We start from the raw sequence: 12,319 nt of genomic DNA on the forward strand, positions 1-12,319 counted from the left end.
AAGATTCCCTTTGCTCTCCCCACCCGCCCCCCCCCCACACACCAAGCCACCTACAATATTCCTTATTTGTGTCAACCCATGAGCCCCTTGAAATGTGGATTATGCATTCCGATTTTAGAGGCCAGGCTCCTGCTTTACCCCTCCCCTCCCCAAAGAGGGTCTTGGACATAAAGAAGCCTTTTTCTAGCCCACATGTCAGAATGGCGCCATCAGTCACTGCCCCTCACGCACACACCCCTTGGAATCCTGGCCACATTTCTGTAGTGGTTGAGATCTATATTTATCCCTTAGCATCAGGGCAGGGAACAGGCCAGAACTTTGCAGTGTCAGTTTCCCAGACATATATAACTCCTGAAGCCAATGTGGGATCCAACAAAAGAAAAATCAGTAGAAAGAGCCAAAACATTGTATAGCATTTTTGGTCTGTTCGGTCCACCCCACCAGAGCCTGGGTGACTAAAAGGCTTGGGTAGAATTTGTGATTCTTCTTTCACAAATCACCCCGTTATACCCAGGTGACTGAGAATGTTGCAGATAATGAGATTCTGGGCATATACATAACCAAGAAAACCAGCACAATTGCTTAGATAGATTGACTTATTCATAATTCCAAGCCTAGGCTATTCGGATGAAGACAGCTTCAATAGTGATTAATTTAAAATAAAGACTCCATTTACTAGAACGCTACTAATTAGGACTCTTCCTTAACAGAGTCCCTCCCCGCTCCATACCCTTATTTGATGAGAAAGAGGCCACTGACAAAAAAAGAGAAACTCATTCCTCTTTTTGGACTTTAATAAAAGCAAAATACATTCCAGGGGTTAATCTGATCTCAGTAGATACTGGGCTCTCTCACACTTTCTCCAATCAAGCCTTTTGTGTGACTCCTAATGTTAAGTATGAGAATCTCGAAGCCCTTTGCAAGCCTCAGAAACCAGAGGATAGGTTAACTGGTCTTGTCTTCCTAACGCAGAAAAGAGCACAATCGTGTAAGCAAGATTTCAAAAATCAAGAGTTGGGGGGCAGAATTATTCACAATAGGCAAAGTCTGGAAGCAACCTAAGTGTCAGTGGATGAATGGATAAGGAAAGCGTCATACACAGACACACACAGAGGAATATCGTTTAGCTGTGAGGAAGAAGGAAATCCTGCCATTAGCAACAACATGGATGGACCTTGAGGGCATTATGCCAAGTGAAGTAAGTCAGACAACAAAAGGCAAATACTGTATGCTCCCACTTATATGTGGACTCTAAAAAAGCCACACTCATAGAAACAGAGTAGAATGGTGGTTAGCAGGGGCTGGGGTGGGGGAATTGGGGAGATGTTGGTCAAAGGGTACAAACTTCCAGTTATAAGGTGAATAAGTTCTGGGGATCTAATGTACAGCATGTGACTGTAGTTAATAACACTGTATTATTACTTGAAAGTTGCTAAGAGAGTCGATTTTAAGTGTCCTCACCATAAAAAAGAAATGGCACTTAAGTGACATGATGAAGGTTTTGTTAGCTAACACTACGGTGACCATGATTTTGCAATATATAAGTGAGTCAAACCACCTTGTACACCTAAACTTATACAATGTTATATGTCAATACATCTCAATAAAGCTGGGGAAAAAACCCAAGAGGGGGAAGACAAAAGGAGATTTGGAGCAATGTGACCTCAGGTAACAAAATATTCCATTCTCCAGAATCTCCCACGCCCGAGCCTTCTGGGTCACTTGGGGTTTGCTATACACTTAATATATTTGCGGTGTATTTTGACTACAGCTCAGGCTGCCTTCTGGAATGCCAGCTCTTGGGTGGGGTAAAAGAACAAAATCCCATGGGACCTCAAAGACAGAAATCTGTATGAGTTCACACTCAAAAAAGTAGCTACAGGAGAAACCATTCCTGCCATGGTGGGGGGGGGGGCCGAGGCGGGGGGAGCAATCTGCTGCACAGTGCAGCAGGCTGGAGCCGGAAGTGGCCTGCAGAGCTGCAAATGAACCGTGGCCATGGAGGCAAGAGAGGCAAGGAGAGGCTTTGACAGCAGATCCAACGGCAAATGACTCCAGTCTCTCAAACTGTATATGCCCAGTCCTTGGATGCAGGTGTTCGCAGCTGCTTCTAGAAGCCGCCTCTCCTGGGGGCCTGCTCTGGTCAAACCACATGGTTGCCAAGTTGCTGATGGGAAACAGAAAGCTATGGACTGGGTCCTCCTGTTCCCAGAGGAAGAAAGAGTTGGTAGCACTCTTCAGAGAATCTTTGCCTCCACCGTGAGATGGGCTAGTTTCTGACATCTGTTCTTTTGGGTCACTTCCACAATTGTGTGTGTGTGTGTTGGCTGGGGGGAGGGTGGAGTGTGTCCCGGAGCCACCAAAGAGCAGTTGTGTAGTTGTGTGCTTTCCTTAAATCTTCAAGGAGTCTCTGGGAGGTCACGTGCAGTGGGGCTTAAGAGTTCTTTGCCATTGGAGTCAGTGGGGCCAGTGCTGGGCACTCTCTAGAACCCCAGACACTTCCAGCATTAGTGACCTGTGGACTCTGAAGTCATGGGTGCCGAAGCTCCAGGCCAGCCGAGGCCTGAGGCTGCCCGTGAATACTGCCCAGCATCAGGTGTCATCTTCAAAGTGCTTGCAGGAGGGGGAACTTATTTGGGGCTGCAGAGATCAGGGAAGGCTTCCCGGAATAGGCGGGGTTTGGGTTGGACCTTGAAGGGCAGTCCTTCAAGCTGGAACAGCTACTGCCTGACTTTGCTGATGCCAGTATGGTCCCCGGTGCCCGAAGCTCCCCCGCCCGCACAGCTAGCCTCTGAGTAGTGGCCAGCAGGCTCACTGGCTGAGGCCAGAGGGTTTCCTTGACCTGAATGGTCCAGATAATGGCCCCAGATCCCTACTTCGCTGGGTTCCAAGAAGAACCCTTAGCGCATCACATTCCTGAGCAGAGTTTCCATCTGTCGAGTACAGTTGTACAGTGAGAGATGCTTTCATTTCGAGGGACTGAGGGCTATGGGTTGGTGACTGTATAAGCCTAGACCCCTAGGGGGAAAAAATGAAGGCTTGGGAAATTGTGAGGTCCTTGTGGAGATTCAAGCCTATTTCCAGTGGCTAAAAGGCACTAATGAGCATAATGCAGGCAAGAGACGTCGTTTCAAACAAACAACTAATTGGAATTAAGAGAAGAAGTGTGCAGAGGCCCCTAATGAATGGATATGCTAATTGGTCTTCTTTGCTAGCCCCTTGGGCTTTGGCTGTGACATAGACTAGCCTATTAGATGCCTGCTCTCTAATAGCTGCTGAACGCCAGGGCCCTTTATCACCATGGTAACATTGATGTCTAGAGTCTAGCTGAGCCCCGGATCTCTTAATTTACTACTCAGGCGGCTACAATTCTTTGGGTTTTATTATTCTTCGTGCCCCGGGTGCCAGAGTGGCAGTGAATCATGCTTATTCATCCTCTGCACCGCCCACGGTGTCTTTGAATAAGTCAGGGTGTCTCTTACTGTGTGTGATGAGCAGATTATTAAGTTAGAGCCTATTTCTGCCTTAGCTAGACTGGTGCCTCTCAGAAACCCAATGCACCTCTCTAACTGCCTGCTTACCTGCTGCATCAAATGGCTTTCGGCAAGCAGAGTCATGGCACTGCAGTGGGCCCACAGAGGCCCCAATTCCCAGGAGCTTTGCGCTCGCTGGGTGGGCAGGGAGAGAGAGGAACGATAGAGGGGGGGCTGCCCCAACCGACCGACACCCCCACCCCCGGGGAACCAGAGCTCAGGGACACAATCCATCAGAGGGAGCAGTCGGAGGGGACGTAGGGTTCTGGCTCGGGAACTATAGTGCTAGAAATTTCAGTCCCTCTAGGGTTGGGGGTGGGGCCTGGGTGCCCAAGGAGATGCCTTGTTCTGAGGAAGGCAGAAGCCCCCAGTGGCTAGCAGGTACCGGGAGGATGGATTTCCCCTTGTTTTAGAAAAGACCTTTGTTGAAAAGAAGCTGGTCATGGACACCAACTGCCTCTGAAAGCCAGTGAGCAACTTGTCACTGGAGCTGCCCCAACTTTGGTCTCTCGGCCAGGGGGTGACGAGTAGGATGGAGGGCTTTGCCGGGTGACCTCTTGGGAGTCCTCCAACTTTGACATCTTCTGTGTCTATATGTGATGCTGTTTCATTTATCAGGGCATACTAAACTTGGATGATACTTTCTATGTACATGTGCTGGCTTCAATGGCACGTATGCTAAAATTGGGATGATACTCTAGATGTGTTTGTCTGTGTCTATCTCCAGCTGTAGCTGAGACTTTGCAACAGGTGCAGGGATGTTTTCCTGACACCTCTGTCACCAGAAAATGGGCAACCTGAAACTAAAGATTAAACTGGGCAGTAAACCTCCAAATTACCAGTGGCTTGCTAGTAGGGGACGGTCTTGTTTTTTGTGGGTTTGTTTGTCGTGTCGTTTTCATGTCACTGCAGCGTTTGGCCGGGCATTCTCACGGAAGAATTGAGAGATCAGGGAAAAATGTGGGCTACACAAATGTGGAGCCCCTCCACAAGGCTCGTTTTCTGTTTATTGGGAAAGGACGGCGGGAGGTGGGGGCGAGAGGTTTTCTGGAGCTGACTAGAATCTAGGAGGTTGCATTTTTCCCAGTGACACACTGGACAGAAAGCCCGAAGCCGAATGGCAGTCAATCACATGTGCCGAGCACAGAAGGGGCTGTTGGGCAACATTGGCCTTTTCTGCCAAACCCTGTAAACCTGTTTATTACCAAGGAACAGCATTTCCCCGCACAAAGGACAGTGATATTAATCCAACCGAACCCACTCTGGATTCAGCAAGCACCAGTCAGAAATCACAGTGGCTCTCAGCTGCCTTTTAAATCAAGTTCATAAGCAAGAGCTTACGGTCTCTCCATCAGCAGCCCGGCTCAGCTACTCGCTTGCCGTAAGGCCACAGGAATGCCAATTGATTTCTGTGTCGCGCCGTCTCCCCACCTTAAAAGAGAGTAAGTCCAGGGCTCCTGCTTCCTTACTCTCAGGAATGCCGTGGGCCCGGAGGGCTTCAGAAGAAAACGGTGAGAGAATTCTGAAGTCAGGTGGAATGAGCACTCCGTAGGGAGTACAGCATAGTGCTTAAAAGCATGGGCTCTACAGTTGAAACTGGATTCGAATCCAGTGCCCACACTGAAGAGGTTGGGGAAGTTACTCCACCTCTCTGAACCTCAATGTTCCCATATGTGCACTCATTGGGTTAATGTAAGGATCCTTTTTAAGGGCTCTTCCTCACAAGGCCAATGACCTTACTGGTAAAGGGAGCGAGCTCCCTCATGTTGGAGGCAATGTCCCCATCTGGCCTACTAGTGTCTCCTGTGCTAGGGATTTGGGGCCAGCCAAGACAGAGGGGGCATTTGGAGGTGGAGCCGGAGGTGAACGGTGAAGACAGATGCACTCAGCCCCAGGTGAGTCTGTATTCAGGAGGTAGACAAGGCCTTTGTGGACCTTCCTTCACATCACAACGTGCAAAACAGTGGTTCAAACTTTAGGGCACTCAAAAATCACCGTAAGAGCTTGTTAAACATGCACACTCCTAATTAATCCACAGATCCACTTACTAACTTCAAAGAAAAAAATGTACCTTTACAATAAAGAGTTCTAGAAGACACCCCTTATATAAGTGATCGAATTTAGCATTACCAGTAACAGGGCAACGGCACGTGGACCCCCCCGTGTGACGCAATGGGAAGTAAGCAATATTACTCCTATAGTTTTCTTGCCAAAGGGGTTGAATGTGAATCTAATCATGAAGAAACAATCAGATCCAGATTACAAATAAGACAACTGACCTGGACTTTTCAAAAATATTGGTATCGTTAGGAAAAATAGCCAAAGGTACTGTTCTAGAATCTAGATTAAAGGAGAGTTAAAAAAAAAAGACAATTAAGTGAAATCCATGATTCTTTAAGATTTTTTTTATTTGAGGGACAGAGCATAGGTAAGGGTAGGGGCAGAGGGAGAGGGAGAAGGAGATTCCTCGCTGAGCAGGGAGTCTGACATGGGTCTCAGGGCTCCATCCCAGGACTCCAAGATCATGACCTGAGCCGAAGGCAGACGCTTAATCGACTGAGCCACCCAGGCGCCCCAAAATCCATGATTCTTTTTTTTTTAAAGATTTTATTTATTTGAGAGAGAGAGAATGAGAGAGAGAGCACATGAGAGGGGGGAGGGTCAGAGGGAGAAGCAGACTCCCTGCTGAGCAGGGAGCCCAATGCTGGACTCCAGGATCATGACCTGAGCCGAAGGCAGTTGCTCAACCAACTGAGCCACCCAGGTGCCCCTGGAAATCCATGATTCTTGATTGAATCCTGCATCAACATAAACATCTAGGATGTTTTGGAGATCATTTGAGAAATTTCAATATGGATTTGATATTGGATAATATTATTCTGTCAACATAACACTTCTTGGATGTGATAATGGTATGATGATTATTCCAGAGGATGAGAGAATGTTCTTATTCTTAGGAGATATATGCTAAAGTGGCAGTTAGGTATAAAGTGGCACGATGCCTGCAATTCAATTTCAAATGCGTCGCCAAATACATACATATGTGTACTACATATGCGTATATGGAGAGAGAATATATGTGCAAATCTAAAATGTTAACAATTTCTAGGTGAAGGCTATACTAGGATTCATCATAGTTTACTTTCAAATTATTCCAAATGAAAAGTTGGGGGTAAAACGTAAATCCCTTCCTATAGCTCCATCCCAGATGTGCCTTCATCCCCAACACTTCCTTGTACCCCAATTCTTATATGCTTAATGTGCCCTATTCCATAGCAACAGAAGATAGTGGGAGTTAAGGAGTCATGAAATCAGGGAAAGCTTCATGAAGGCAGCCTCATCTGAACTTGGCCTCCAAGGAGGGGACAGGATTTTGCTAGGCAAAGGTAGCAGAGAAAGAATTTTCCAGAAAGAAGTCACAGCTCAAGTAAAGCTCAAAGAACATAGAGCAAATGTCCTCACCTTTAGTATGCACAGAATTATATGAGGAGCTTATGCAGATTACCCAACTCCCAAATTCTGGTTCTATAGGTCTGAAGTAGGCCAGAAATTTGAAGGTTTGAAAAGCACTAAGATGAATCTGATGCAGGGGTTTGAGGACCAGGACTTGGAAACGCTGACATGAGCAGTTGCCTATTTCACTTACACAGGGAACTGGCCCCGTCTCTCTCCTGGTCAGCTGAATCTGTCACAAGTGCATTGTCACCAAGGCTGAGGCAAACCTTCAGAGGAAAGCCCTCTGTACTAGACCCGTTAGTCATGGTGCCTGCCACGTCCAGGGCTGTGCTCACTGCCTCCTGCTCAGGAAGGCAGATCCAGCCAGTGTTGGCACAGAGGTGACCATAACTGTGCCAGCAATGGGTCCCACAGTTTGGTGACAGATAAGGTAGCCAGGGACAAAGGGCTCTGCCCAAATGGATTGATAGTAATAAGCTAAGGTGATCAGACTAGCACTCTGTGGAACTGTTCCTATAGACTATGGGGAGAATTTTCCAGTCAGGTGAGAGGAGAAGAGCGCAGATTGCCAGTGTTAAGCAGGGACAGTATACAAGAGGAGAACAAGATGCTGATGACTGGAGCTGCTTTGTAATCTAGTTGTTTCCCAGGCTATGTGTATCCTCACCATAATCTTTCTTCTCTTGAGGTATCCTTTTTTTTTTTTTAAAGATTTTATTTATTTATTTGACACACAGAGAGAGATAGTGAGAGAGAGAGAGAGAGAGAGAGAGAGAGGGAGAGAGAGGGAGAGAACCCAAGCAGGGGGAGCGGCAGGCAGAGGGAGAAGCAGGCTTCCCGCTGAGCAGGGAGCCCGATGTGGGGCTCGATCCCAGGACCCTGGGATCATGACCTGAGCTGAAGGCAGCGGTTTAACCAACTGAGCCACCCAGGCGCCCCTCTCTTGAGGTATCCTAAGTGGATTGATGCTATCTATGATAAAAGGGTTAGATGAATGCACCTTCTAGGAGGTTCCCAGTTCCTAGAGAATGCCTCATGTCCACACTGAAAAAAAAAAAGTGTCTTTAGGGCATGTTGCTGCTCATCTGAGGAGCGAGCGGGACAGAAATAAGCTAATCGGTTCCTTGTCTCTTGTCTCTTCAAGCAAACACCCGCGCATTAAGAAACCGGGAGCCCACTATCTTGAGACCCTTTCTTCTTCTTTTTTTTTAAGATTTTATTTATTTATTTGACAGAGAGAGCGAGAGAGCGCGCACAAGCAGGGGGAGCTGCAGGGACAGAGGGAGAAGCAGGCTTCCCGCTGAAGGAGGAGCTGGATGCGGGACTCGATCCCAGGACCCTGGAATCATGACCTGAGCTGAAGGCAGATGCTTAACCGACTGAGCCACCCAGGCGCCCCTCTTGAGACCCTTTCTCCCTTATGGATGCCTGGGTCCCAAGGGCCTCCCTTTCCTATCCCTAGTCCTCCTTGCTTGGTTCAGGGTGGTGGCAACCCCAACTTGCGTAGGTCTTTTATGAACTGGTTTCTTCCCACCACCTCTGGCTCCAACGCAAGTGGACCTCAGCTTGGTAAATTTATGCCCAGAAGTCAAGAAGTGAAACAATCATCCTCTGTTCAGACGAGAACAACAGCTGCTGGGGGGTGGGGGGGTGGGGGGATAGCTGAAGGCTGTGGGAAGGTTATTTCCACGGCAACTCTGCCCGTGGGCGGTTCGGCCAGGGTGGGGCGGCGGGGGTGGGGGGCATCTGCCTGGACTCCAGGAGGGAGAGACTAACCATCTCAGGCCTGAGGTCACCTACACGTTGTAGATTTTGAATGCAGGGACACAAAGGACAAAGTCATGGTCCAGTCAGACCCTGGGACAGTCTGTCCCCAGCTCCTTGCCGGACACCAGCCCTTACACCGCTCTTCCACCCCGCCTTTGTGGAAGGAACCCCGACATGGCTTGGCATTGACTTTGCCCTGCCCTTGGTCTCCTGAGGTTCTGTCTTCCAGGCAGGATGACCAGAAGCTGTCAAAAAGAAGAACCCTCATCCTAACGTTCCTGCTCTTCTTCCTCCTGGCCCCGGGGTGCTGTCCTCCGAACTTGCTACGTTTCCAGGCTAGGGAGATGAATTCCAGCCCCAGACCTGTTAGACATGCACAGTATGCTGCTGGAATGGTCACTGAAGACCTCAGCTTTCTCGAAGGGCTATTATGAGGAGAGCCTGGAATCACTTTCAGTGGAAGTGCTAGACATATCATCAGGCCTTCTGGAAGCTCAGTCCTCTGGGGACATGGTAAGTGGGAACGGCCTCGCTCCTCTGCAGCCTCCCGTTTCTCCTCTTGGCCACCTTGAGCTGGCCCCTATTGCTCTAGCTTCGCCGAACAGAGAGTGATGGCCTAACATCACAACAACACTGAAGATAAAAAGAGTCTGTAAATAATGAGACCAAAAAACCTTTATAAACAAAAGGGATACTGGAGACTCCTGAGATGAGAAATCTCTACTGATACCACTTGATACAATATTGGGGGAGGGGGTTAGAAATAAAGAGAGTGTGATACTGGGATCTCAGCATCGTATACCTCCCGAACCACCACCTAGGTGCCTTTGATTTAGAGTTGGCCAGTAACCCCCAAAGAGCTCAAGCTAGCTGGTGATTTATGAAGTATCTAAGGTGCTCCAGTTGTTGTGCCTTCTGGAAATCCTTGTCCATCAGTATGATTCTGCCCGGCTCCTGGGTCAGAGATAAGGGGGCTTGATTTCTCACAGCAAGCGTAGAAGCCAGAGTATAAAGATTTTCTTGTGTCACTTCCCCTTGTCTCCAGACTTTCCAGGAGTTCCTCCGAAGGTGCCTGGCGACCCCTATACCTGCTGTGGGTTGTGTGGCAGGAGAGTGACACTGAGCTTCGGGAAGCCGAATCTTCTAGGACAGCCAGTGAGAATGCCTTTCCTTTGCTCCAGAGGGAGACACCATATCTTCCAAAGCTGTTCACTCTACAAATATCTTCAGGAAAAAAAAAAAAGTCCGGACCAGTATCGGCTCAGAAGATGTGCAGAAACACGAGAGATCCCTGGGGAATGGTCTCACACTCGTGATCATGAGCAAGTTCTAACCTCTCTGTGGCTCATTTGTTTTCATCTGTAAAATGCAGATCGTAATGGTGCCTCCTCCTTGCAGTGGTGATGGGTAAATGAGCTCATACATGTTAAAGCACCAGACACCCGGAAGATGCTCTGCAGATGTTAGTTTCCCTTTGCCATCGAGACTACTAGAAGGTCCTGCTGTCTCCCACTTCTTGTCCCGTTCCTGCAGCCGTCCTGGGGATGCCAGTGAAGACCTCTGTTTCTTTCTTACCACTTTTTCTCGCTCATCTGCTCGTCTCCATCCACATCCTGTCAGAACTTAAGTCCCACTCAGTTCATTAATTAATTCTTCATTCATTTGACAAATATTTATAGGACACTGACCGTGTGTCAGAAACTGTGCTAGGGGCCACGGATACAGCAGAGAATGAAAAAGACATAGTCACTACCCTCATACAGTTTGCCCTTTAGATGGGGAGATGGACATTAAACAAAGAAAAAATTATTGGTCACCAGGAGAACATAACATATGGAAGAGAAGATTATCCCCATTTCCCTCTTTCAATCTGCACTGCCTCACTGAGAGACACTGTCCACATAGGATCATATCTCTTAACCACTTTTCCTTGATGGAGTCACACTTCACTCCTGGGCCCTAACTAGGTGAAAGGTCAATCTAAACTTGTGGCCAGCTAGGATGTAGAACACTGTCCAAGGAGTGGAGTCCTATTACTTTCCAAGACAGGCAGAGACACTGGTGATAGAAAGGAAGGAGGGTCAGGGAAATGAGGCTTCCAGAATCTGCTGAGGACCTGAAAGAACAGATCCCGGTTGACATTAGCAGAGCCATCTTTAAGACAAAGGAGAGTTTGTTAGCTCATCTGTTAGCTTTCACTCTTCAGCAACCTACAGAGTGCCCTCATTTTTCACGATTAATTAGCTACAAAACCTCCTTCCCTCTCTTCAAAGGTCAGCCTCACCCCTGGCAGGTAAAGAGATGATCACACACTCCAAACCAGTGAGACATTTCACTGGTTTGCTACCACCCTTCCTCATCCTGGCTGAATATTTTTTCTCTCCAATAGGATTGTAAGAACCTTGAAGGCAGGGGCCGTACCTGACACTTAGAACTCACTTCCACGCCTTGCCTTCCCAGCAAAGCCTGCATCTGTTCAGGGACATAAACAATCTGTTCTATAAATACATACATACATACATACATACCTAGCTAAAAAAAAAAAAAAAAGGAATGATACTGTGGAATGGCGTGGTGCTTACCAGCAGATTCATGGCTATTTTATTTACAAAAATTCTCAGACTTCTCTGGTCAGTCACTCCTAGGGTATCAACAAAAATATTTTCCCCCAAGTATTTTGCAAGCCCAAATTGGTCTCCCTAGTTTCACAGATAGAAAGTCAGGTGCTAATTTGAACCAATCCTGTGCTAGTGCCCTACTGCTAGGAATAGAAGCAAAGAAACATTATCCCTCCCTCTCATTTTAATCATTAGCTCGGCCTCTTTCTTCGTCTAATCCCCTTGATCATGATTCAGAGACCTTTCCAAGTGTTATGCCAAGTCTTCTGTCACTGTTCCTCCCTAGGGCAGGGGGCAAATGGCGATTAACTTCAGGGGAGGGCAGGAGGGAGGAGGACATTACCTCTCAGCTATTGCAACATGGCGGCCCAGGGAACAAAGCAACTCTTGGGAGAGAATGAGATTGGAGGGAACTTTCAAACGTGGCAGCCAGGAGACCCTCCCAAGAAGGGTCAGTAAACCCTAACTTGATTCTAGAGAGGAAGGAAGGTGTGATGGGAAAAGCATAGACTTTGGACTTTGACAGTCCAGTGTACTTAAGTAAGGTCTAAAATTAACCTCCTAAAAACTGTGAGAAACTTAGAGCACTGGAACTGTAATCACTTCTTTCTAGATACTTCTCTATTTGTAAAAGTTGTGAAATATACTTACAGATTTTTATTTTTTTATTTTTTTAAGATTTATTTATTTATTTATTTGTCAGCGGGAGAGAGGAAGAGAAAGAGCACAAGCAGGGGGAGCAGCAGGCAGAGGGAGAAGCAGGCCTCCCTGCTGAGCAAGGAGCCCGATGAGGGATGGAGAGCATGACCCAAGCCAAAGGCAGATGCCCAACCGACTGAGCCACCCAGGCATCCCTACTTACAGATTTTTAAATAGACTTTATTTTTTAAGTCATTTTTAGGTTCCCAGCAACATTGAATGGAAAATACAGAGAGTTCCCATATA

The sequence above is a fragment of the Eumetopias jubatus genome, unplaced genomic scaffold (assembly GCF_037043125.1).
Source record: "Eumetopias jubatus isolate StellerSeaLion01/CBP00866 unplaced genomic scaffold, mEumJub1_p1.0 scaffold_11, whole genome shotgun sequence".
Lineage (NCBI taxonomy): Eukaryota > Metazoa > Chordata > Mammalia > Carnivora > Otariidae > Eumetopias > Eumetopias jubatus.